The following is a 27,845-nucleotide window of genomic DNA, read 5'->3' as shown; positions in this document are numbered from 1 at the left end:
ATTTTGCGTAAATAATCATTTTATTTCGAAGCGTAATAAAGTCGACATTTGGTGCTAAAATAGTCGATGTATTGAATTAAATAATTAAAATGATTGCATCGCTTGTATACGCACAAAAAATTTTCTTTTAAATTTAATCGTTAAAACAAAATAGGCCTATATAATTATTTATTACAATTCGAAATACAATAATTATTTTCGCGAAATTTAATACGTTTAAAAGTCTTTAGATGGCGCTATATTATTATTATAGTACTCATATTTTTAAAATTTTCGCTAAATCATCTAAATATATAAACAATTAAAAAGTGCATTAAAAATTATTAATCTAAAATAGAAAAATATTAATTATAATCCTAAGTCGATTTATATATCCGTATTCGGCGATTAAAATAAGCGTATAATAAAATTTTGAAGTGTACTCTAATAGAACCTATATCGTTTATTAAAATTTCTACGTATCGTAATATTAGCGTATAAAAATAATTCAAACAACCAATATTACATATATATATAAAGTACGAGTTCATGTTAGAGTCAGTTAGGATACAGCCGGGCACAAGTTGGCGAGACACATTTTGACGGGAGGAATGAAGGAATTGAGAGAAAAAGTGACGTGTATTACGAAAGAAACTTAACAATTCTTTTAAGCGTTATTCTAGAAGCTTAAACACATTACTTTGTATAGAAAATGTAAGTAAAATTCATAACAAAAATCAAGTAATCTCATTTAGATTTTAGGCTTAGTTAAAATAAATATTTTAAAACTTTTTTTTTTTTTATTATAAGTTTTCATCTTGTTTTAAGCCACATCAAACAATCTCATTGGTTTGTTATATCAAAATCAACTTTATAAAATGACAGAAGCTTCTTTTATACTTAGAATTATTCAAAGTAACAAATACTATAACTTACTCCATGAGTCATGAAGCAATGTTATAAATGAAGTAAAAACATATAAATGCACTCCATGAAAAAATTTGATATTTTTTAATTTAAATGTATACATTTCCTAATATCTTACTTCCAATTACTTCCAATACAAAAATCTTTACAAAGCCTTTCACTTAATAATATCAATCTAAATATATAATAATGTTTTATATATAAAAACCTGATATTTTGCTCATTTAATTGTTAAATAAAGTGAAAAAACAATATTGAGAGATCGAGCGAATTCAGAGGAGAAGAATGGCATTTTTTGCTGAATGCCAATCTGCTTTAGTTTAAATTCCATTTAACTCACTTAAGTATTAACTTAATCTTATTTTATTGAATTGTTTCCAGCTCTAAATTTAAATTTTATTATTATTGTGATTTATGATATGTTTATATGAAACTACTGATTTAAACAAAATGGATGGTTTTTTTTAAATGCTAATGCTGTTTATTTGTTATTTAATTTAAATGAGCATTATCTTTAATGAAAAGAATGTGAGGTTACTATTTTTAATGAATTAATTGCTGTCTTATATTGCCATTTGCTAAAGCATATGTAAGCGTAATTATTTGAATACAGGTAGAAAAATTTGTTTAAAGAACAAAATTATTACTTTTAAAAAAACATATTTAAATTTAAGTATTATTATTGTGATATGAGATTAATGAGATTATTTTTAAAATTGTTGACAATAATGATGATGATTCATGTATATTTTGATTTGAATATATGACTATTATGACCCAAATAAATGGTTTATGCTATTCAATATATTTTTTATTTGTATCTGAGTCATGAGGAAATGTTTCATAAACCTACTTATTAAATTCAGTTAGGTAAAAGACAAGTATGCTATTTGTTGTTAGACATATAAGTGTATATCATTGTTACTATTACCTTTTATATCTTTGTGCACATGTATTTTTGATGTCTTTAAAAATTACGTAAATGTATTTTATTTTTAAATAGCAGTAGCCAATGATAAATTTGTTGTTTGGCTTAATAATTTTGGATTGTTTATATTGATTAAATTTTATATTGAAAAATTATTTATTTCAGATATATGAATTATTAAATTCAAAATGCCAATGCCCAGTACTGGTAGGCGAAGAACTACTGCAAAACTTCACACTGCTGAAAATGAAGCTCTTGATCAAATTGCTCGTGAGGTATTTTGTAGTTTAATTCTTTCAAACAAAGTAATAATTAAGAAAATTGATATAATGCAAAAATAAAAAATAAAAAAATTAGTATTACTATAAATAAAGAAATAATAAAATTATTTATAAACTGTAGTATAATTGCTGCTTTCTTGAAAGGACACTATTAATAGTGGCATGATGACAATAAATGTTTAATAATGAGATAAAAAGAATATATTAATTTACATATATGTAATTGATGTATTGAGAATTTTATGTTGTTATTTTAGTTAATTTTGTAATCATTTGTAGAAAAATCTCACTATAATATAGCTTACACTAATTTTTACTATATTTAATATTTTGAAATTAGTTTAAAATATAATACATTAACAAGAAATTTAAAATATAATTTAAAACATAAGAGTCATACTTGCATTAGATGAAACTGATCAATTAATTTGATAGTGGTGTCAAAATTTAAATTATTTTGTTGATATCAAATTATTTCTCTTATGGTACTTCGATTTATTTTATAAAACAAAAAACAATATCAGTTATATAAAACTGCACAATTCTGACTTAAGAGTTTTTTATGATTTTTTTTTTGTTTATGGAGGTAAAATTGATAATTTTTATATGAATCTATCTCTTGTTATCTTTTAATTAATAATTTGAGTAATTTAGTTATTAATTTGTTGACTTATCTTAATTTTTGTATTTGAGATGAAATTGTTTAAAGTAGAACAAAAAAATATTTTATTATGTAAATTTTAATTTTAAAAGCATATTAAATGATAACAAATTTAAGTTAGAAAAAATCTTTTTCTTTTGAAATTCTTTTTAATTTTGATAAATATGGCATAATATTTATTTATTTTTAATAATTTATCATTACATGGAATTATTTAGTTAAGCCACTTACAATACTTTACTATTTATTTGATCTTTCAGACTTAAGTACAGACTGTCAATACTACATAAATATTCAATATATATAATAAATATTTAATTATATATAATAAATATATTTTTTAAAATTATTACAGTTGAATTGTATATAGGATTCGTAATTTGTAATTGATCTTTAATGATAAAATGTTAACTGTAATATTAAATATGATACTAGTATGTTACTGTTGTCAATAAAATTATCTTGTCAACATTAAAAGCAAAAGATCGTATATCTAAATTAATTTTTATAATATTTTAAAAGTTTGTCAACTAAGTTATTTGCTGATAAGTTACTTTTTATTTAAGATATGTTATTAGAATAGAAATTATTAAATTGATTCCAATTATTTGATAATTATTTCTTAATTATTGCTATATGTTATCTAGTTAATAATGCACATATTTAATTTTGTTATAATTTATTCAACTTGAAACATTATTTAAACTTTTATTATCCATATAGTATCTGGCTAGAAAAAATACTGTAATAGTAACATTTTATATTGATTTTGTTATGGATATATAGTATCTATTCTTGTCTAATTTTATCCCATGTACAAGAGAAATAAAACAAAGTTTTGTTGACAAAATTGATAAATTTTTAATAAATTATAAAGATTGTAAATTAACTTTTCAAATTAAAAATGAAATTACCATTTATCTAATATACATTTGTTACCAGGAGAAATCCATCCTATATTTAGAAGTGTACAGCGTGTAACATTCTATTTAATGTATCATAGAAACTTGTACACTTTATAAATAGAACAGAAATTTGTCTAGAAATCTAAATTTCTCCTTGTTTTAATATGAAACATTTATGTTTGAGTTATTAATCTATTGAATAATTATGTTAAATTTTTCTCTCTATTATTATTGGATAATGTTCCGTAAATTTATATTTTTCTAAATGCATTTGTTCTTTAATGTCTTTTTTATTGGCTTTAGAGTGTAAGATTTATCTTTTCATAATCTTTTAGAATTTACTTTCTAAATATCTCTTTTTGATCATTTATTACTAGTTTTTGTATCATGTAATTATTTTTTTATCTTACTAGGAGTATTAATTTTATTTTCTTAAAGATTCTTTAAATTTTTAGTGTTAATTTTTTTAAACAGTCATTTGAAATTGAAAAATTGGAAGTTACCATAATGTCTAATTGGAGTGTTGAAAAAAAAAAACAAAAACAAAAAATTACTAGTAAAAAATAATGGCTACTGTTTCTAAAGTCTAAATTCTTTAAATGAAAAGTGAAAATGCACTGTATTTATATATCTAAACTAATTATTGTATAGCCTAAGGTTGTTTTGGATTAGCAGAGCTATACGTAGGACCATTTTTCAGCTGGAATATACTGGTATATGGTACTAGCAAATAGCATTTTTTTTTTCTATAGGATGTATCATAAAGTTATGTTTCATATCTGGAAATATAGTTTAAACCATATTATATCATGCAGAGAAAGTAAAAAAAAAAAAAGAAAAGATCACACTTAAATATAGCATTTCATAAATCATAATGGAAAATTTGAGTTGTAAAAGTGTTGAATCATAAAACAAATCTACTGTAGTGAGTTTTGAATAAATATAGTGATTCTTGAAGCATTGAATTGAGTTGCAATTTAACAGTTTATTTTTAGATATTTTAAAGTATAGAATTTGTTCCAGTTGGCTTTATATAAATTTTATAAATATATTTTCAAATAAGTAATGAGACACTCATAAAACATATATAAATCTATCTAAAGGTAATTCAACAATTACATATTTTGGGTAAATTTTATATCTCTAAACTTCTAAATGTATTAATTTGTTAATAAAATGATTTGAAGATACCATTTTATATAATAAAAATTTTTAATATTTATAAACTTTTGCAAAAGACTTGCAAAAAGCAATTACATTTTTGTAAATGTTTTATTAAATTTGTTCCTAATGTATAAAAGATGTCAAAAGAAAAAAATTAATTGTATAATCTTTGATTTTAATGTTGTTATTGTTAAAGTTTTAAATTTATTTGACTTTTTAACAGTACTTTAATATATTTGAATAATAAGAGATTTTTACTTCCTGTATTTTCTATACAGTATTAAAATAACAAATTCAAATGTTACTAATATGAAACAGTTTTCTTTTCAAATAAAATTAAAAATATTGTTTAACTTCAACATTATAAAACATATTAAAAATTAGTCATGCATTAATTAATTAATTAATTAATGCAAGTACAGTACTTTGTTATATATCTACTTTATTATTTATTATTTAGAATTATCTGAGTCTGAGAATGGCAAAAAATTTTGGAATAAATATTAAAAATCTAATAAATTTTATGATTTGAAATATAATTTTATATTTAAATAATAATTATGAACATTTATTTTATTATTATTAATTAAATCAGCGTAAGCAATGATGAATTTTTTAAGTGTTTAATTAATAACACAATCTTGTATTTAACAGTCAATAAATACTAAAACACAGTTTCAGAAAACAAAGCTTTATGCAGAATTAAAAATAATTTAATTTTATATGAGAATTCTTAGAATTTCATATTTTGAGAATCTTTCTCATAATCCATGTAAGAGATTTATATAAAAAAATAATAATGAAATGAAGACCATATCAAGGGCAAATATAGTTATCATTGATATGTCAATATACAAGAATGAGAATAAGCAAATTTTGAACCTCTTTCTTTTTCCATCTGTCTAGAACAGTAAAAATTTGAATAGTTTTTCTAATGCTTATTACTAAGAACATTTTATATTGGATGTTAAAAATATATCCACTCAGATTTCACAAAATTAGGTATAAAATTATTTCTTTACCTAAACTTTGAGTCCTTCAAAATTTGATATAAAATTAGCTTAATTTTAAAGATGATATTCAATCTTCTTATTCCTTTAAAAAAAGAAAGTACTTTTGCATCAAAAGTTTATTCCATTTAATATTTTGAGCACACTTGCATTCATAATTAAGCTATATTCTCAGGGCAGTATACATAAGTTGTAAGATCATTACAGAATCCACCAGACAATCCTAATGAACAGAGTCATACCAGATAAAATCCTAAGAGATGTAATTCTACTAGACAGAATACTACCAGTGGTGTGTTAGGGCTAAAATATACTGAAACATTATTTCCGAGCTCTAAAAATTACTACTGAAAGTTTTTACTTTAAAGTGTAAATTGTATAATTGTACAGAAAAATAAGCAAAATTAAGACATCAGTTTTTGAAAAAGTGAAAGATCTTTACTACATTTACAATGGTCATTGTCAGGCTATACATTCAAAAATCAAACAAAAACATAGAATAAACATTTTTAACAACATAGAACAAGCCTCATTAGAGGTCTTATAAAATGTCAGCATGTCCAGTTGGATTCTGTAAAGACTGTCTGTAGGTACTATAAGGCAATTACATATAAGAAGACCCTCAATAACATCTACAAAGAAACAGCAAAAGTTTTAAAATCAATATTGCAAATGTTTTATATGCAACAAGCCCAATGGTTTTCCCAATGCTCAAGAATGCCAAGGACCTATGAGAAGAAGTACCGGTACCTTCCTGGTGTATACTCCATCTCTGTCCAAGATAATAGAACAGCCAATGGGAATATATAGGAGCAACAGCTAAATCCTTAAGCATGTGTTAAAGAACATGATTATACTATTAGGAAAGGCCTTTTGTATTACCATTCTTATTATATTTGCCTATGATAAGCTTGGTCAAGTGAAATACATACATCATTATCTTTTACATAATTTCTCTGTCATGGTCCATATCAAGCACTTAGAAAAGTTTTAGGATTTTTAAGGCTCCTATAAGGGACATTGCAGTAACTAAAAATATTCTCACAGGCTCTGAAAGCAGTCTTTGAGGTATCATAACATTGTTTTATTTTTATGTTTTTCTCATTATGCCAGTACCTGGCTCTATGTGAATGATGATTTTTGATTGTAGTATCCTGATGATGACCATTATAAACAATGGAAAACATTTGTTTTTGCATTAAAATCTTTTTTTTTTTTTTTTGATTTTTTTTTTTGCTTTAGTTACATATCAAAATATGTATTAGAGTAAAATTTAACAGCATGAAATAAATTTTATATAATGGATTTTTCCCGAACTCTTTGTAGATGGATAATTCAGTCGATGACTGTTGCCAAACATTTATTAACAATATCATAGAAGAATCCAAAGGCGGAAAGGAAGTAGATATTAATAAGTAAGTATATTGTTAATTTTAGTATTATTTTCAATTAAATTATACCTGTGTACAATACATACCCAACGATGTCTTTGAGATAGACGGGTGGATTAAAATTTAAAGTGTCAGCCTTTCCTCTCTCCGAACCGGACAACGAAACTAATCGAGGAAGAAATCTCCAGGAAACTCTTAGNTTTGTGAAAATTAAAATTAATATAAAAATAAAAATTATGACGTTGATTAATGATAATAATAATAATAATAATAATATCTTGTAAAAATTTGAACCATTTTATTTCATATTTCCGTAGCACTTACAATTCGGACCGATTGAAATGAGCACGGAATAGTGTTACCATCCGGATAGTCCAGGAATCGACTCACTGTCTGGGTGAACTATTAATTTTACCCGGGGATATTGTGCGCAACTTTTTTTTTTTTTTTTTTTTTTTGAATTAATTCATTTTACTGTAAACAACACAGTGAAACTAATGCACCATAGGGTATGCATATTATTGTGAAATGCTGGAAAGTTCTCTTTACTTTAACATTTATCCAGGTGAAAACACCCTGTAGAAAACTTGATATTAAAGTCAAGTGATAGCTGGATTATATTGGGCTATACTACTGTTACTATTAATAATTAAATGCTAAATAATTTAGCATTAGAGGTAGACATTAAGTGTCATCTCCTTCTAAATTTAATAATTATAATTAAATTAAAATTTTAATAATTAATTTAGAAGATTCTAGAAGAAAAGAATTGGCCTAAAGCAGGACTTGAATCTGCAGCTCCTACTTACCATGCTATCATATTGCTAGTTATTCTACTCAGCTCTTTGTCTGATCTTTGCTTTCAGAACTATTAATTTAGATATAACCATACTCAATTACTTAGACAACTTGATAGCCAACAGTCTAAAAAGCTGTTTCATTTTTCATGATGCTTTAATTTTACTTATTTTTTTTTGTACTTACTATTATGTACAGTAATAAATACTCTGAAATCCAACATATATTGGACCAGCGGGTGTCAATTACTGGATTTTGTATGTATGTACACACTGTACAGTAAAAAAATACACTTGGTTTACAATTAATTTATTGTATTAATCATGATTGTGACTGTTTGCTGGCTGCACATGCAATAACCAACTAGTGATTGCCAATATTTGTATACAGTACATCAATCTCCTTTTCTCTCTGTCATATACTGTACATCAATAAAGGATAACATGAAAATTTTGTGTGCTACCCTGTGGAATGTTGGATTACAGAATAGATTATAGTCCAGACATAGGCAAATGCGGCTCTTTTTGAGTTACATGTGGCTTTTGCTGAAAGTGTTAAAATTGTAAAAATAATAATAAAAAGCAGAAATTATTTCCACAATTTTGTGAAAATATGTTTATTAAAAAAATTCAATTTGTTTTATATTATTTATATTATATAATAAAATTGCGGTACAAAACTGTACTTTTTTATTCTGTACTGCAGAACTGCAGCTCCCCTGCAATTTGCAAAACCTACATTTTGGCTCCCACTGAACTCTTGCTTGTCCACCTCTGTTATAGTCCATAATTGGACAGGTGATTGACAGAATATAGAGACTCAACTATACTTTTTTAAAATCTATATACAGGTAGTAAAAAGTTTCCTGGCTCTAAAAATTAATACTGTAATGGCATTTCAATGCATTCTGGCTTGAATATACCAACAGTAGTATTCAACAGTAGTCTGAACAACAGGAATTTGTTTTGGTAGGATTCTGATATGATAATTATAATAGTTAAATAAATACCAATAAAATAAACAACAATAGAAAATTAAGAAAAAACATACAAAAATTAAAAAAAAGTATTTGAAGTTAGCAATTAATACAATTGAGGATGTTTATCATTTATTGACTTCAAACAAGGTCCTTCATGCATGTGTCAAAAGCACTGTGTCCCTGTGGTTGACGAAGTGCCTTTAAGTATAACTCTATATATTTCCAGTATTTCCAAATATTTAAGCAGAGAAGGAACTTGAGTTTGGTGGAGAATATTTTAAATATAATTCTTGTTTTTATAACTTGTAACCTGAAAAGCATCTACTTTAAACTGAACTATCCAAAATGCATATTGATTAAAGTAGAACAGGAAAAAAGTCTCTTGTTGTCCAAGTGAAAACATTCTCCAAAAGGTATGTTAAGTCTTCAAACTAGAAGCCAATATATAAACTTGATAAACGTTAAATAATACTTTAGCTAACTTCCTTACAATCATTTAATGTTTTATAATAGCTAATTATGAGGAAAGAGAATATTTTAACAATAGTAAAAAATAAATTAATATTTTTCCACAGAATTGTTATATTAAAATTATAATATTTCTTTAGGAAATTTTTATATTTATTTTTAAAGTTACTTAAAAATATAGCAGAAAAATACATAGCATTCATGAAAAGAAAAATTTCTTTTTATGAATACTTACTATATATGTTGAAATTTCTCCTTTATATATGTATACAAAAAAATATTGAATGAGTAAATGTTGCTCTATGAAGAAAATTTCAGTTTTAAAAATTTGATGAAATATACAAAGAAGGAACAAATTTTCCTTACTACATTACTTTAATGTAAAAATGTAAAAATATTGTAAGTAATACAAGTTTAATTTTTAATTTTTTTATAATTTCTAATTTCTTTATTTCTACTTGTGAAGGTCACAGAAGGATAAGCATGGTGAATTGACCCCAGACAGTAATGGGATGAAAATTGGCCCAAAAGTAGGTATCAATGAATGATATATTAATGTCCAATATTGGATCAAATTTTTTTTACAAATTTCAAGGCTACATACAAAAATTTGATTTTTGTATGTAGCCTTGAAATTTGAATTTTTCAAAATACAGTATTACCATTTCTTTGCATCAAATTGCAAAGTAGAAAAAGGTCATTACTGATAAAAAATAAAGCACACCAAATGGTGTATATTAGAAAAGTTTTCAAAACAAAAAAATATATATTTTTTTAAATGAATATTTTTACTTGATAGTAGTGTGAGGTTATCAGTGCAGAAAAACTATTAGCTTTATTTTTCAGTAATAAAGTAAAAAAATGTTGTGATATTGATCCAAAAAAATAGTGATATTTTAAAAAATTCAAAAATCACATTTTTGTATTGTAACCTTGGAAAACATGAAAAATTTTGTTCAATATTGGGCAGTAATTAATCACTCATTAATAACTACTTTTGGAACAATTTTCATCCCATTATTTATCTGGGACCAATTTACCAATACCTATTTTGTTATGTCCTTTGTGAAGTTTAGCAGTAAATGTGTCTGATCTGGCCAGTTTATTTTCAATATTTATTTTGAACTTATAATCACATTATAAAGAATTTTTAAAACATCAGTATCTATTTTCAAATCATCTTTAGTTTGCTATTAGTAATTTATATTCAGATTATGGTTCTAAGCATATCAGAATAATATAATTAATATATATATTCCATTTACTTTCTATTGATTCTGTTTTAAAACAGAATCAATAGAAAGTAAATGGAATATATATTATAAATTACAAAGTAATTTAACAAATTGTAAATGCTTTATTTAATAGTGGTACATTAATAAATTTTATAAGATTATTTTATCAGCATAATGTTTTTTCTGCTGGTTTTAATTTATATGTAATTAATTTTATAAATCAATGTTAACTTTTTTGACTAGTAATTTTCCATTGTAATAAATATTTTCTGCTGTTTAAAAATAAACATTTTTAAGTTAAAAATGATGTGTATTCAAAGTTGTTCTACAAAAAATTAAAATATCCTGAATAATATAAATATATTTATATTTAAAACATATATCTCATTCAGATAGGTGAATATATTTGTCAATATAAAAAATTACTAGTCAAAAAGATTATTTTGATTTTATAGTTCTCTAGTGTCATAAAAAAACCAATTACATAGTGAATGTTAAAAAATGGATTAATATACATAAAAATCTTGTGAAGTTTTTGGTGAAATAAATCATAAAAAACATTTAAAGAACATTACATAAAATTTGTGGATGTGAATAACCTTGATTAATTTTATATGAATAATTTATATTTGTATTTAATAGTGTTTTATGCATATTAGTAAAATTTATTTAGATGAACTTTTTAATATTAAAATTTACATAACCTTTGATTAAATGTAGATTAATTTATTAGAATTGTTTAAAGAGTTATAAGTATTGCTTAATATTGCTAAAAATAATTTAACTTGTCAATAACATATTTTTAGGTTTTGCTGTCAAAGCATTTTTGAACGGTCATTCCCTCTATGTTCTAAGTTAAATGATGCTTTTAATATATGATACACAAATTTATTTAAACTTTTATATGAAATCCATAATAACTCTTATGTTTAATTCTAGTTTAAATGTTAAAATTGATTACTGCTTGATTTTGATTAAGACATTGTAACGTATTAGATATTTTATTTATTAATGATTAACTGTAGAATAAGAATTATCATTTGCATTTTCATCTGGTATTAAGTATTTCATTAATCATGAATTCATATTTATAGTTACGAAATACTTGTACAAATAGCAATTCATTAAGAAGTTTACAGTATTTTTTTAATGTTTTATCAAATTTTTAAATACTGTAAAATTATATAATAATAATGTTTGTATGCTTTGCTAGTTACAGCAATGCAATACTTGTGATCTGCCTAGGGGGATGCCTTTTAAGAGGTCTTTTAAGGGTAACTGACCCTATTTAGGTATTAAAGACTTGGAGAAAACCTGGAAAACTCCACATGGCCAGCCTTTCCTGGAAGGTGCAAATGTATAACCAAACTACCAGTGTTCAGGGAAAGGAACCAATTGGCCACTGGGTGGACCATATAGTATTAACAAGAAGAGTATAGAATTAAGATGGATATATTGCCTAGTAATATTTTCAAAAGATGATATAGAAACAATATTGATAATAATGTACAGTAATTGGTAATTATTTTTATGTCTAGTAATATTAAAAATATTTTAACAATTAAATTGCCATATAGCATTTGAAATATATAGATTATTTTTAGTAATAAACTATTTATTTAGCCAAAAGAAAAACTAAGATAGAAATATGAAAAAATATATTTGACTCTAGTCAATTTAAACCCATATTCTTTAGGAGAATGCTGAATTCTCTAATAATTATTTATTGGAATATTCTTACTATTTCTATTAATGTATTTTTGACAATTTATTTTGCTGTAGGAACATTCTATTTATGTAACAAACAAATGTTAATTTTTAATAGTGCTAACATCAAAACATGAACACTAACCAAAGCTTATGCTAGCATTTGTATTTTGTTATCATGTTTATTTATTCAGTATAAACTTTGTATGTTAATTGTGTTTGAAACATGTATATATATCACTAATAAAAAGTTATACTCATAACTATTTTTGGACTTAATATTTAAAAGTATAATTTTCTTATTTACATAACTGGTATGAAAATTTATAGATGTTTAGATCAGTTTATTTGATCTGAACAAGTTATTCAATTATGTCTGTTTTTAATTAAAACAACTGATGCTAAATCTGGAAGGCTCAAAAATGTTTTTGTTAAAATAAAAACTATTTGGTTCTTATAGTTGAATCTGTTTTTGTGTTTTTGATGACTAGAATACTTAAATTTAAAAAGATGAAATGTATCTGTAATATATAAACATATTACAATATTTTTTATACAATGCTTATTTTAAAATTATACACAAATAATTTTTTCCTTTTTAACTTATAGGAATTGCAAATACTTCTGTTTGTTACTTTTGACAAATGTGTGACAATTTCTAAAAAAAAAGGTCACTAATCTTGGTTATTTTAAAGTACTATATTTAAGTAATAAGTATTTTGGTTGTGAAATTGTATTCAAATTAAAATTGAAGTGAATAAATTTTTAATGAAAGCATATTGAAAGAAATTTAAATTTTATTTGATGCATATTTATACTGTAAAATGAAAGGCACTAATTTTTTTTAAACTGATTGTGAGTTGTGACAATTAAATTTTATCAAATGTTTGGTATTTATTTATTTAAGTGAAAAGAATTTTCACTTTTAATTTAAGTGAAAAGTGAATTTAAGTGAAACACAATTTAAGTGAAAAGAATTTTCAGAAAAGAAATTTATTTATTTAAGTGAAAAGAATTTTTGATAAAAATTTCATTTTTATCAAAAGAAGCCTTGCAAAATATTTACATAGAAGACTATAAAGAAAGTGATTATAAAACTATTACTGTTGCTAAAACTGTTCTCTTTCTCTCTCTTAGTCACTTGTCTTGGCAGAATTTACTTTTTTGTTTCATGATGTTATATAATTTTAACTTAAATTTATCATTTGGATAAATTTTAATGTGATGATAGAAGTCTAATCTGTACACAAATATTTCTGAGTAACAGTTCAGAAGTAATAATACACAGAAGTTAATTACACAATGAAGAAATTCAAAATATTGAAAATTTCTTAAAAATTGGTTAATATTTAAAATTTATTTTGATTGTAATATAATAGCTGAAGTGAAGTTCTTAAACAAATCTTATAATAGACATGGGCAAATGCGGCTCTTGCTGAAAGTGTTAATTTCTGCTTTTTATTATTATTTTTACAATTTTATTTCAACAATTTTGTGAAAATATGTTTATTAAAAAAATTCAATATTTGTTTATATTATATTTATATTACATAATAAAATCAGGATACAGAACTGCGGTACAGAATAAAAAAGTACAGAACTGAGGCTTCTGCGCATTTTGCAAAACCTACATTTCGGCTCTCACTGAACTCTTGCTTGCCCACCCCTGTCTTATAAGCAAATTTCAGAATTTTATCATGTTTTACAGTGATGATACAAAATGATGTCACAACTATTGGAGATGTTAAATTTGTTGTAGTTTTACTGTTATATGATTTTGAGAAAATTTTATTTATCTATATAACTGTTTGAACATTTTGTTTTAACAATAATAATAATAAAAAATTTGTAATCAAACAGAATGTTGTTAATGTCATTTTGTTGTTAATTATTAAAGTTAAATTAAAACTCAATGTAAAAATTTATATGATTTTAAGGATGAAACAAAAAATGTTAAATTTTAATCAATTATTGTGTTTTTAAAAAGGCAGTATTTTTCTGTCATTATAGTTTAATTTCATTTTCATTCCTTTTAGTAATCAGAAAATAATTTTTTCTAAATAGTAATAATAGAGCACTGTTTGTTTCACATTTATATGTTGTAATATATCAATGCCAAAGTATTTCATTTATACATCTTTTCCTTTCTGATGAAGGTAACAGGTATAACAATATTCTTTTAGAAAATGCACTCAGAACTTTCAGAACACATTCTTGGTTCTGTTCGTGCACTTAGTGCTTCATATTCCTGGAATCAAATAGCGTAAAATTGACTATCATCTGTATTGTTTATTAGAGTGGGAGGATTAGCAATAGCTTATTGGCTAAAAGGTGTGAAGTGGTCACAATATAGGGGAAGTCTATATGTGTATAGTATTGTGTAACAGCAAAAGATTTCATAAGCAAAAAACATTCCTTTTAACAAAGTTTTTTCAGGACTGTTCCAACATACAATTGTTAATAATGCCAATTAAGAACCTTTGAGTTCTATATTAAAATTTTTAAAATTAAAAATTGTGTCATTTTAATCTTGAATAAGCAAAAATTATTTTGTTATTTATTGCTATTAATCAGGTATGTGAATTTTATCTACTTAACCAATGATCACTGTAATTTAAAAAAAGTGTGCAATAAAATGTTATTACTGTTTATATATATATATATATATAATGTACTGTACATACACAATATAAATATATAAAGTAAAATATAGAAATTGAAATATTTGTAAAAACTTGTAACATTATGAGTTTGTCATAAAAACTATTAGTTAAAACTTAATATATTATTTAATAAAAATTTCTTTTTTATGTTGATTAATAGATTAATATTTTTAAAAACTATGAATATTATAAAGTGAAATGTGCCCATTATATATTTGTTTTGGTTACAGTAAAATAATATATATAACAATTTAATATAATTTATTTTTCATAGTATCATTATATTATTTATTTAGCATTGGAATTATATTTTAGGAAAATACTTTACAGATTTGCAAATTTTCACAACTTTGGTACTGTACTATACAAATATTAAATTTTGTTGAAAGTTTGATATTTTCAAGAAATTAATTTAAATTATATATATTTTTTTAAATATGAAATATAAAAGGTTAACATATATTAATATGAATTGTGATAGAAGAAACAAATGTATTATAAAATTATGTGATAGAATCATAAATATATAAATAATAATGCTACTTAAAAATATTTTATGAACTTTGGATAATTTGTTAACAAATAAATAATCCAAAGTTAATAAAATATATTTTTGCACAAGGATGTATTCTCTTTGTACATGTATTTGTTTGTAACAAACAATTACATGTACAAAGAGAATACATCCTTGTGCAAAAGTGTATTTTTTAAGTAGGAATTAGAAATGTAAGTAGAATAATTCTTAGTGAAAATTATTTCATTGTCACCAGTATTTAAATATACCATGCCTGCATACATATATGCAGTACATAGGTTTCAGTGTTTTTTCTTATACAAGTATTTTATTAAAGAAAATATAGTTGTCTTAAAAATTAACAAATTTTATTAACATTTTAAACTAAGGCAGATATTTATTAGTTAATAAAACTAAAAAAGATTAATGGGATAATTAGGCAAATAGCAATAAAATTTATTATATTAAAATTTGTCTAATAATAATTTATAAAGTATGATGAAATAACTTGCTTGCATTTATACATAGGATACTGACACAAACACATGAAACATTTAATATTAGAATTTTTGCCAATTTTCTTTCATCAAATCATAAGACAAAAATAAATGTATCTCTAAATTAATCTAGTTAAGTACAATTTGTGATAAAATTTTAAATTATAAAAAGGTTTTGGATAGCTATCATTTAATTGAAAAAAGAAAGAGAAGTAAGTAATTTATATTTAAAAATATATTAATTATATTNGTGATTTTGACATCTGTCAACATTAATCAGTGCACATCATCAGATATTTCATACAACAACATATTTTTTTTGTAATCATATCTACTTTTGTGCCAGAAAAAGAGCATATGTTAATATAATTAATATAATTAAAAATATATTATAATAAGAAATATATTCATATTATAATATGCGTACATTTCAGATATTTATAATAAATATATATATTATAATCTATATACCGTAAGTCATCTGTTACACAGACATTTCAAAATTATTTGTATAAAAATGAAAATATATGAGTACATATAGAAAATTAAGTGTTGAATTCACTAGTGATCTTGATCTAGTTTTTGAAATCAATTCTTAAAATACTTTTTAACTGTTAAAAATAGACAAAAATTGTGAACACTAAATTGCAAAAAGGAGAGTTACTCATAAAATTATTGGTTTCAAACTCATAAAAATTTCTGAGAAATAACTATGTATATTTATTTTTTGTAAAACAAATCTGCATAACTAATGTCTTATAATGTATTGTTACCAGGCATTATATATTATACATTCTTTTCTTTACGATAATATATGAAGGGAAATGTTGAAATGTACTAAAAAACTGGTATAGTATTGTACAAGAATTGGGAAATAAGAGGAAATATTGTAATTGAATCATTCAAAATATTTTCCCTCATTACTTAGAAACAAATAATGTATTTCTCACACATTGTTATTTATAAATTTAAAGTATGCAATTGTCATTAATTTTAAATTTTTCTTATAATCAATGGTTAAAAAGTTAATTTCTTGAACTATTCTTGAAAATTAAAATCAATTTAATTAGTGTGGTCATATATTGAATTTACTACCATTATCAGAACTTATTGGTTCCTAAAAAGTTATTAGAATATTCTCTTATCAGTTGAAATATTTAAAAATGCCAACTTGAGATAAATAACAATTATAAGTAAGTAAATGTATTAATATTTAGAAACTAAATTTTTTCAATGCTGCTTCTTATTACCAAAAATTTAAGTTACTTTAAATAATAAACAAGTAAAACAGCAAAACTGTATTTGGGACAAGACTATGTCTCGGAGACTCTCTACTAAGCGTAATCACTTTGACGCTCAATGCGGGTCTCGTTCTCCAATCTTCTTTGGTATAGCTGCTTTTGATCATGATCGTTCAAACTTTGCCAGCCATGATGCATTTTCAATGAAATTAACCTATCCAATTTCGAAATTTCTGCCCGTTGCGTGTTGGCCCGGGTTGAATTTTTGTTGATGCGTAACAAAAATTTTCCGTTTTTGAAAAAAATAATCGTGGTTATTGTATTGTTCGAAATTATTTTTTTATTTTGCACAAACACTATACAGTTTAACCTGATTATAACATCATCGGATTTAATGACAACCCTAATGTAACGTCAAATTTTTATCGGTCCCACAATTTTACTATACTGTACTAGATAATGTTTAAAAAAAGCCCACTTGTAACAACATAAAACCATTTTAACATCATATTTGAAACACTCCCAAATTTACAAAATTAGATTACAAATTTTATTTAACATAGAAGAAACTACGTGTTCAGTCCTAAGGTCAGAGTTCACTTCTTAGAATGACTGTGGGTGGTACTCTCCCCCACCTGACTTTGGTGGGGTGAGATGCCTTGTTTTGCCTGTTTGTAGAAGAGGGTCGCCATTTTGTATTTTATTTTGACTCGGTTCTTGGTCCCCTGACTACCTACAAGTCTGGATTTTTTATGCGCAAATGATTTGGGCACCTAATACTCTGTGCCAAATATCAACTCTCAACATGTACTCCTTCATACCTCTATGCTGGTAACATAAAATGGCGGTATGATTTTATAAACAAGACATAGTCTTGTCAATAAATTGGGAATTTTAATATATAAGGTTCATGTATCATGTAAATAAAAATCATTGTAACTATGTACTGTATATACACATGCAATTATCATGTTAAGTAGAAGAAATCAATAAATTATTACATGAATATTTAAAAATACTGTATTTTGTCACAAAAAATTATCAGTGTTATAAAAAAACCATAATTGATGTCAAAATTTATTATAAAATAAATATAATATTTAAATGAGTATATCTGGCTAAAATCATTCTCATAAATAATTAGTATTGTTAAATTAAAATGCACATGTTTAGTAAATGGACATAAACATATTTTAGAACTTCATGTTTTTGTATTGTGTCATAAAAATTAAATATAATTAATTTATAATTTAAACAATTAAAAAATTATAATTTAAATATTAGTAGTTAATGTTGCGGAATGTTATTCATTGTTGTTAGCTCATATCAGAAAATTGCAACAAAATAGAAACATTAGAAAAATATATATTGTGTATATACTGTATATATATATATTTGTATATATTACAGCATTTGAAATCTAAGTAAATTTTAAACAAAATTCAGGATTTGCAACTTTTTTAATAGATGAATTCTTAAATATCCGAAGTTGTTATTAAAACAAAATTTACAATTTCTGAATTTTGTTTTTTAACAAAGTCTTTTCTCAAAATTTTATATTCCATATGAAAAATTTAATATTTATATAAATATAAATTATCTGGATATACTGTACTTATAAAATGTTTTTAGTTTGAAATGAGAGCAGAAAATATTTAAAAAACTAAAATAAATGCATTGAGCTAATAACAAATTTATAACTGGTAACAACTCATAAATTATTATTTAATCTTGAGATCTTTTTCTTTAAATAGTTCAATAACTGGATTTTTGGAAGGCCTACACTTGTAAAAGATCCAAATAAAACTAAAAATAATATTTATCTGTGTATTAATCTGAGTATCTTTGAAGTCATATCTTATTCTATATAGAGTGTATATTTTTTTCTTAAATTTAAATAAGTTACTTTAATTGGTAGTAAAAATAGGAATGTGTGCATTTGATTAGCATTCTATTAAAGTTTAGATATAGCCTATATATTTATTTATGTTTATACTGTATTTATGAAGTTCATTGCAAAACATAGATAGAAAATACAAATATATCTGAAAAACGCGTAAAATGTATATTAGAGAATGGATAACGAAAATCAGAAAAGTATGTTATGTAATATATTCTAAATGTAGAATGTAATCGGAACAAGTAAAAAGCTAAAGTAAAAAAAATAAAAGAAGTCTTTGAGTATCAGCATTTACGATGTATTGTTCTGAAAATAAAAATCTTAGTATCCAACAGGTTTATTTGTAGAAATTTCTACGTTTGACAAAAATAATTTTTTTATGTATTACATTGTAAACGCGGTTTTGTCGTATCAAATATATGGTAGAAGTTAATGTATTTTACATGAAAATATTATATAATGTACAGTACAATATTCCTAGTGTTTTAATACTGTTGTTTCTATGCTTATCACAGTTTTAGCCGAAGTGACCTTGGATTTTAACACATTTCGTTATCCTTTGTTACGCAAGGAACAATTGTTAGCAAGTATAAAAATATATGTATACAGTATATAATTCTAAGACCGCCGTTACTGTTTGTTCACAGCTATTTCCTCAGGAGAGACGTTTAAATCGGTAAAATGATCTTGTAAACAACACGTGTTAGTAATTATTTTTGTTTTTGATTTTGCATTATTGAATGTCAGCAGTGGCGTTAACGGAAACCGATACAAACGACCGGAAATGCCTGGGAAAAATAATAATAATTTTACGATATAATATTGAAAGTGGCCGAAATTGTTGAATTTATTTATTTTTATTTTCTCAACTTTATGACCCGTAACTCGGTTATAATTGCGTTTAAATAAAAATTTAATAGACGGAACCATTTTTAGATGATAGATTGGCATGTTTTCACTTGCGTGACATCGTAAAGAAGGTGTTGCCTAACGTTATTCACTGTCAGTGTTCTTTGTCTTCATCATAATTCTTCACCTAGTGCCATACTGTTGATGTCCGCATTCTTTACGGTTGAGGTGATTGTTTACAAAGTCGTTTGTATTGTCGTAACAACCTCCGAAAGAAACGATTCTTTTTTTGAAACTCTATCAGAACAAATAGTCGTAATTGGCAATGACTGGATTTATTTATATATAAAAGTCACGCTGTAAAATATAAATAAATGTTTACTGTTTAATTTAAATCTCAGATTATTTAATAATAATCGAATAATTTAATGTATCAAAGTATTTATTTTTTTTAGAAGATAAATCGATGCTCATGATTTACAGTCTGACATATGGATTTCTTTCATTCCTTGAAAACATTCCAGTTAGAACAGTAGAGTATTGGTTTTCATTAGCACCTTGAAAGTAGATTGATGTGCAGCCGTTTATAGAAATGTGTCAATGTCTGTTATAGTAAATTTAAAAAATTATTTTCACCAAGTATAACTTATAACCCTAGAGAACTTCACTTAGATTAAAAACTCCCGTAAACTATATGCTGTAGTTTTCCTTTTGTTGTTTATTAATTAAATTAATTAATTAATTAATAAAGATCGCTATTATCTCGATTTTCAAAAGGCATGTTTAGTATTTTTAAATACAGATTTATTTGAGAAATTTTGGCTTATCTTCAAACTATTCAAAAGTAATTAAAAATATGTTTAAACTACTTGTACGAAAATAGTAAATAGCATATGATAGGTTTACCAGTTTTCAAGATTATTTCTTTAGCATTTAAACACCAAATATTTTATATTTTTCGCATTTTGTAAATTTTTGGCGCTTTTTTTTAATATTAAACTATTATGTCTTGAAAATATAATTTTAAAACGTTCAAAATTAGAATCGATAGATTACGTTCAGTTTCGGTCTCTAATAGCTTACATATCGATGTTAAATTTTTAACTTGATAAAATTAAATGTGCAGTCAAAACTTCAAAGTTTCGTTTGAAATATTCATTTCTTGTTATTTTCCTCGTAACTGTTTAAAAATAAACAAACCTGTTTTTTGATTAAACGTTGTTAGAAATATTGTGAAATAAGCGTATCAAAGAACTGACTGTCACATTGTCGACGATCATGTTATCTTTTAAGAATGTCGTTCACGTGTTTATTAATGAATAATTTTAGTTTTTTAAGCATTCCAGAAAATATTTATTAGCATTTTAGAAAATAGCAATAAATAATTTCTGAGATGTTTTAAAAAGAAAGCTAGAAAAAAGTTTTCCCTCGCTCTTTTGCTGCGTAAATATAGAATTAATCGATTTTTTTCAAGCAGAAATTTTGTATATAAAAAACATTTATTCCGTTTTGTGTTAAATTTACTTTATTGTATCTAATAAACAAGAATGACTTTCAAATATTATTAAACTCATCAGAATTTTACTCTCCATTTTGAGTTAGTTACGATTTTATTCAAATTTGACCTTTTTTTTTTAATTATTAGTTTTGAATTGCGTTTTTCTGATATTTAATTCAAAATGATAAACAAACTAATCGATAGTTATATAAAATTTTAAAAAAAACATTAATATTAAATCACAATATTGTAATGTCTCAAAATTGTTTTTTCAGTGTGTTAAATCATTGAAATAAAGTATAAATCCTAAGAAGTTTTGAAGTTTTCTAAGAAGATTTGGGGATTTAGCAATTAAATTTTATCTTTTAAATAATATATTCAAGAAATTTGTAAGAAGAAACAAAATAGAAATATTTAATGAATAAACATTATTGTTTTTAATATAACTTGCATTGTTGCATCAACAGTTGCTTGTTTTTATATAAATATTTAAATTTTTCCATAAAATTTCAACTTAATGCTGTAATCTTCTGTAAATATATATGATTAAATATATACAGAGATGGATTCAGGGGTGTCAGGGTGCAGCTGCAAACTCCTTTTGGAGTTTTTCCTGAGCAAAGCTGGGTACTTCAGGTAGTAAAAAATTTTGTAAGGTATTTTTTCCTTTCACTCTAATGCTTTCTGGATCTTTTTATTTAGTACATAGTATATTGTATTAAATAAGAGATCATTTTTTAAGTTTTTGAAGGAACATTATATTTAAGTTTTTCTAGCAAATAAATGTGAAAAAAATTTCTAGAAATATATATGCTTACATTACAATACTTAAAAAACACAAAGATAAAAACATGTTTATTTATTTTTAGAATGTTGTTCCTTTTTGTTTTTTTTTTTTACTTTTGAATTAACTTATAAGTATGTAATATTTTATTGTCAGTGACAATGCAATAATTATTATACTTACTTTCAACTATATAAACAAAAAAAAAAACAATTTAAGATAAACTTTTCTATTGGACTACAAATATATATTTCATAATTTTTAGTTCACTAAAAATAAGACAATTTGAAATAAAAAAATAATAATGATTAGACAGTTTTCTTTAATCCACATTTTGCTTTTTATAGCTTGTCTGATTTAACCATTTTGTTTTTTTTTTTGTAAAGTTATTTTAAATTGAACTATTATTAAAACATATCACATAACAAGAGTTTTTCAATGTTTTTACATATTTTTTATTACTTGTAAAATTACTTTATAGAATAATATATAATCATAAATGTAATTAAGAATTTAAAATTTATAGTGTAGCATTATCAAAAAAGAGAAACTGGTAACATTATAATTGAATGCAGAAATAATAAAGAACATATTCCATGTTAATTTAGTGATATTCATTCCTCTTAGTTTTCTGGGAGAAAAAAAAAGACAAGAAAAAATAAATTTTTAATTGAAATTAAAACATGTGAATAATTAAATTTGAAAGTATAGCATGTTCATGTTGCAGAAGTTTGCATTTTTTATTCAAGTTTCTGTGTTTTGAATTAATTATTTTCCTACTTCATGATTTCAAAAACTGTTTCCTTCTAGAATTGAAATTTTTATACTGTAATTTATGTTAAAGAAAAAACAAAAGTTTATTAATTAAGAAATAATAATATAAACATTTATTAGATTAACGTCTGTAAAAACGAAATATATTTCCAGCTGTTATACATAACAGAGGGAAAGAGTGGTGATTGATCAAGAAACAACCCTCAAGATTTTTTACATTTTTGGACTCAGGACCTTGAAACATTGAGAAGTGCAAAAAAAAATTGGCATTTTTTCTGTATATATGGATGTTAGTGTGTGGGGGCACGATTTTGTTCACCTCTTTGAACTTGTGCTTTTTGTTGAAAATTTCTGAAATTTTGCAGGGAGGCTTGTTTATTAGGGGAATTGATGCTATTAAATTTTGGTGATTAAAGGTTGATGAGTTGAGAAATAAAGGTGGTCGTGTCTATCTCAAGTAGGGTCAGACTTAAAAAATTAAGCTTTTTGCCATTTTATAATAGTTAAAAATATGTAAAGTTTTTAAAAAATATATCATAACAGATGGTATCACTAAATGTTGCCAGAAAAGTTAAGCTACTCGTTGCTGGATTTTTTTTTAATGTTAAATTACTATTATTATTTTATGCAAGTTGAATTATCTTTAACTTTGTTGATATCTTAAATAAAATTTAAAGAAACCTGCTCCAAATGTGTTTTGAGGAGAATGAGATATGCTTCAAATACAGTGGTACCTCAGGATACGAACGCCCCAGTATACGAAATTTTCAGGATAAGACATGAAATTTGAACATATTTTTGCTCCACGATACGAACAAAAACTCACCATACGGCGTTACATTAGTTCGCAGCCCCATTTTTTATTCACTTCTGTTCATCGGTCTCAGTCCCGTGTTTACTTCATTGTGGATCTCGCTAGATAAAGGAAATCTTGAGGTATTATCAGAAAGTGACTGATTTTATTGAAAAGAAACATCCCGAAAAGGTTCACACTTGCTGTATTGCTGCTCGGAGTAATGACATTTGCCTAAGTCATTTTAGAAACATTTTAAAAAGTAGACAAAGCCGAACCTCTTTGGATAGATATTTTACCAAGTGACATCTATCCAGTGAAAGTGCTGGTGGAAGTGAAGGAAAGAAAGCAAAAAGCAGTGAATAAAAATTAAAAAATATATATATAAAACAACACTAATTTTTTTATCTTTTCTAAGTTATTTTTAAGTTATTGTTACATTATGTTATGTAAGTTAAGTTTTAGTATCATTTCCCCTCTCCCTTTCCTTTGCCACCAGTTTACATCTCCACTGTTGTCTATCCTTAAAAGTAAAGTGCAAATAAAACTACATTTTTTTTAATCAATTATTATTCTATTATGGTTATTTATACATTTACAACTACAAAATGCATTTTTCAGTGTTTTCCTTACTATAGTTATTATTTTTTTTTAATGTACTACTTAGCTTTAATTTGAGTGTGTTTGTTTTTCGTGTTGGAACAAATTATTTGGTTTTACATGTAATCGTACGGGGAAAAATGATTCACCTTGTGCATTTTCATGATACGACCTCAGTTTCAGAACGGATTAATTTCGTTTCCTGAGGTACCACTGTAATTCATGTAGTCATCTTTATAAATAAGTTGTCATTTCTATGATGCAGGGTTTTTGTGGATATTTTGTAGATTTGTTCATAAAATTTTTAGAATTCATTTATATATAAATTATTTTAAAATTGTTAAATATGTGTAAAGATTATAAATAAGACCTAATAATTAAAGTACTAATTAGAATATTAATTAATACAACCAAATATTTTCTATAATTGTGTATAATTAGAGAAAATATTTAGTATTGATGAAATTTTTAAAAAGTTTATTAATAGAAAATTTCACATTTAACTGAATAAAAATTAGAAAATTCATGAAGTAAATGTTGAAGGAAGAATAAAAATTCTCTAATTACACATACAATATAAAATAATTTTTATAAAAATACAGCAGAATTAGATCATTGTGATTAAATTACGATTTACATGTGAAAATGTTAAAAATATTAATGAATAATTTTAGATATTGAAGTGAATTTTTATTAAGTTAAAAATATTTTCTAATTATATTCAATGAATCCTGATCCAGATACCTTGGCCTAAACTTGAGATATTTTGAATCTGAGAATTTTTGGCACTCTTGGCTTATAAAATATACTAGAGAGATTAAATTACAGAAACCTTATTAGATTTAACAACTGAATTTTATATTTTATTTTTCAATGTTTTTAATTATTTAAAAAATAAAATATTTTACTATTTTTATAATGTATAAACATTGAATTAATATTATTACATTTGAAACAAATTATTTTTAAGTTCAGTTTTAAAAATGCTTTTAAAAAATAAATGAATATCTTTCAAATTTGTCCAAGAATAATGAAAAAATAGTAAATCTAGTATTATAGTTTTAAGCATTGTTATTTTAACATTGTTATAGAGCTAAGTCTTATCTTTGCAGCAAGACTTAGCTCTATAGGGAAATTTCAGAATTTTTTGAAGTTAGAGATTGTAGTAGAATTTATTTTCTTTTTAAAACTAGATACATATTATTAGTAAAATTTGCTGAGTTGAATAATTTCGAAACGTTTGAATCAAGTAATGAAATAATTTGATATTACCTGATGATAATTTAGTAAACTATTTTCATTTAAAATATTTGAAACTGCTGTCAAATTAAATAGCAAGTTAAAAGTCATTAATATTGTATAAAATTTCATTTTAACATTTTGATTTTCTAAAAGTTGAAATAACATATGGAGCAGAGTTTATAAATTTTTTTCTTTAAATAGTTTTTAAAGATTTTTCTTCTTCAGTTACTTCTAATTTTGCAAAACTAGAAATATACATATATTCTTTAATAACAATATGGTAAAGATCATGGTTTTGTATAATACTTACTATTTTATACAATTTGAACTTTGATTATGTTTTAACTTCATAATAATCAAATTCTAACTAAATGAATATAGAAAAATGATTATTGTTTTAAAGAGTAAATAAACTTTTTAAAATTAAATTTTAGTGTACACATTCTTATTTAGATAAATTTTATGAAGAGATTTTCAATATTCAAAATTTTACATTACATGATGACTATGTAATCTTAAGATAGACAATATATTCTTAATCTGTTAAATGTATTTATTCATAAAAACGATACCAGTATTAAGTGACTTGTTAATTTTTAAAATGAATTTCAATAATTAGATAATACATTTACATTAATTAAATGCAGTTGTGAAATTAAGATTTATTAGTTATATATTTCAATTTACATAGTAATAAACCACAAATAACAAATAAATAAAATATTTAAATATTTAATTTCTTCTCTAAATTGATACCATAAAAAGCAATTCAAATTACTTTACTTTTTTAATTGGAGCTTTGCCAAATATAAAATCTCTTAAGGTGTGGTATATCATCTTATTCTTTATTATGTAATTTCAAAATATAATGCTAAATGTAATGTAATATAATTAATGTTTTAATAAAATTTTTAAAAGATTTATATAATGTTATCATAAAATCTTTATATATGNAAAAAAATACTATTTGATAAGAATTATATATTTAATAATCATAGTATGCATATTTTTATATATTTTTAGGAAATTAAATGAAAAATATATATATTTCTTAATAAGTGTGACAGAATCAAAAAACATTGAAACTATTTAGTGTTTTTAGTGTGTGTTTCATTTAAAACTAAACTTAATTAATGTAAATTCTTAAATTAATAAAATAAAGTTAATTTAAAATATAAAATTTAAATAAAATTATCTAACTTTTCAGGCTGAAGCACGCTTGGCTGCAAGAAGACATGCAAGAGCAGAAGCTCGGGAAATTCGTATGAGAGAATTAGAAAAACAACAGAGAGAGGTAAAAAGGTTAAATCTTGCATAAAAATTTAGTTTATAAAAACCAATAATGATTTTTTTTAAATTTAGAACTTAATATTTAATTGTTGTTTCAGATAACCTGTTTTCTATTTAGATATAAATTTTATAATTATTAAAACATACTTTTTGATTGAAGGTATTTGAATTGTCAATATCTAATTAGTTTCAACAATATTCTGGAACTAATTTAAAAAAAAAATTCTTAGTCTTTTTATGACTGTTAATCAAAATTTTCATTCTAATTATGCTTATTAATAGTTTTGTGCATAATTTCACATTTTAGAAACCAAATATTGCTTTATTAAATATTTTTGAGGAAATTTTCTGTCTTCACAATATATTAAGGATATTTATAAAAAAAAATTATATAGCATAACATTTTTTTGTTTTTATTATTTTTGGAAGAATTCTTGCTTAAACTGACTCCAGGACTGGCTTGATGGCCTCACCATCACCCCATCATTATCACATTCATATAATAAATGATCTTTAGTATCATCTATTTCATTTTTTAAGCCACATTTTTTTTAAAGGATTGGACCACAAATTCAGTCTTGTGGCTGCCAACTTCTCTGTTTTATGCATGTGTTATATTGCGACTTTTGGCTTGTAAGAAGTAGGGTATTTTTTATGGAATTTATAAGGAAAAAGTGCATCTTTATAAGCGTAGAAAGTCTAGTAGTTACTGATTAATCCTCATATTAAAAATTAAAATTTTATGGATTAAAATGAAACTCTAGTTT

General features: G+C 23.9%; 1 long non-coding RNA gene across 1 annotated transcript; it reads left to right on the top strand.

The window, feature by feature from the left end:
- The first annotated feature begins 467 nt into the window (after nt 1-467).
- Nucleotides 468-27,137, top strand: LOC111638835. The gene is made up of 3 exons (XR_002758961.1): nt 468-693; nt 2,000-2,109; nt 26,996-27,137. It is a non-coding gene; the product is annotated as an uncharacterized LOC111638835 (long non-coding RNA).
- The last annotated feature ends 708 nt before the right edge of the window (nt 27,138-27,845 follow it).

Source organism: Centruroides sculpturatus, unplaced genomic scaffold (assembly GCF_000671375.1).
Source record: "Centruroides sculpturatus isolate CEXI.00-Female unplaced genomic scaffold, Cexi_2.0 scaffold1107, whole genome shotgun sequence".
In the NCBI taxonomy this organism is placed as follows: Eukaryota; Metazoa; Arthropoda; class Arachnida; order Scorpiones; family Buthidae; genus Centruroides; species Centruroides sculpturatus.
This window is presented reverse-complemented; position numbering and strand designations above follow the sequence as displayed.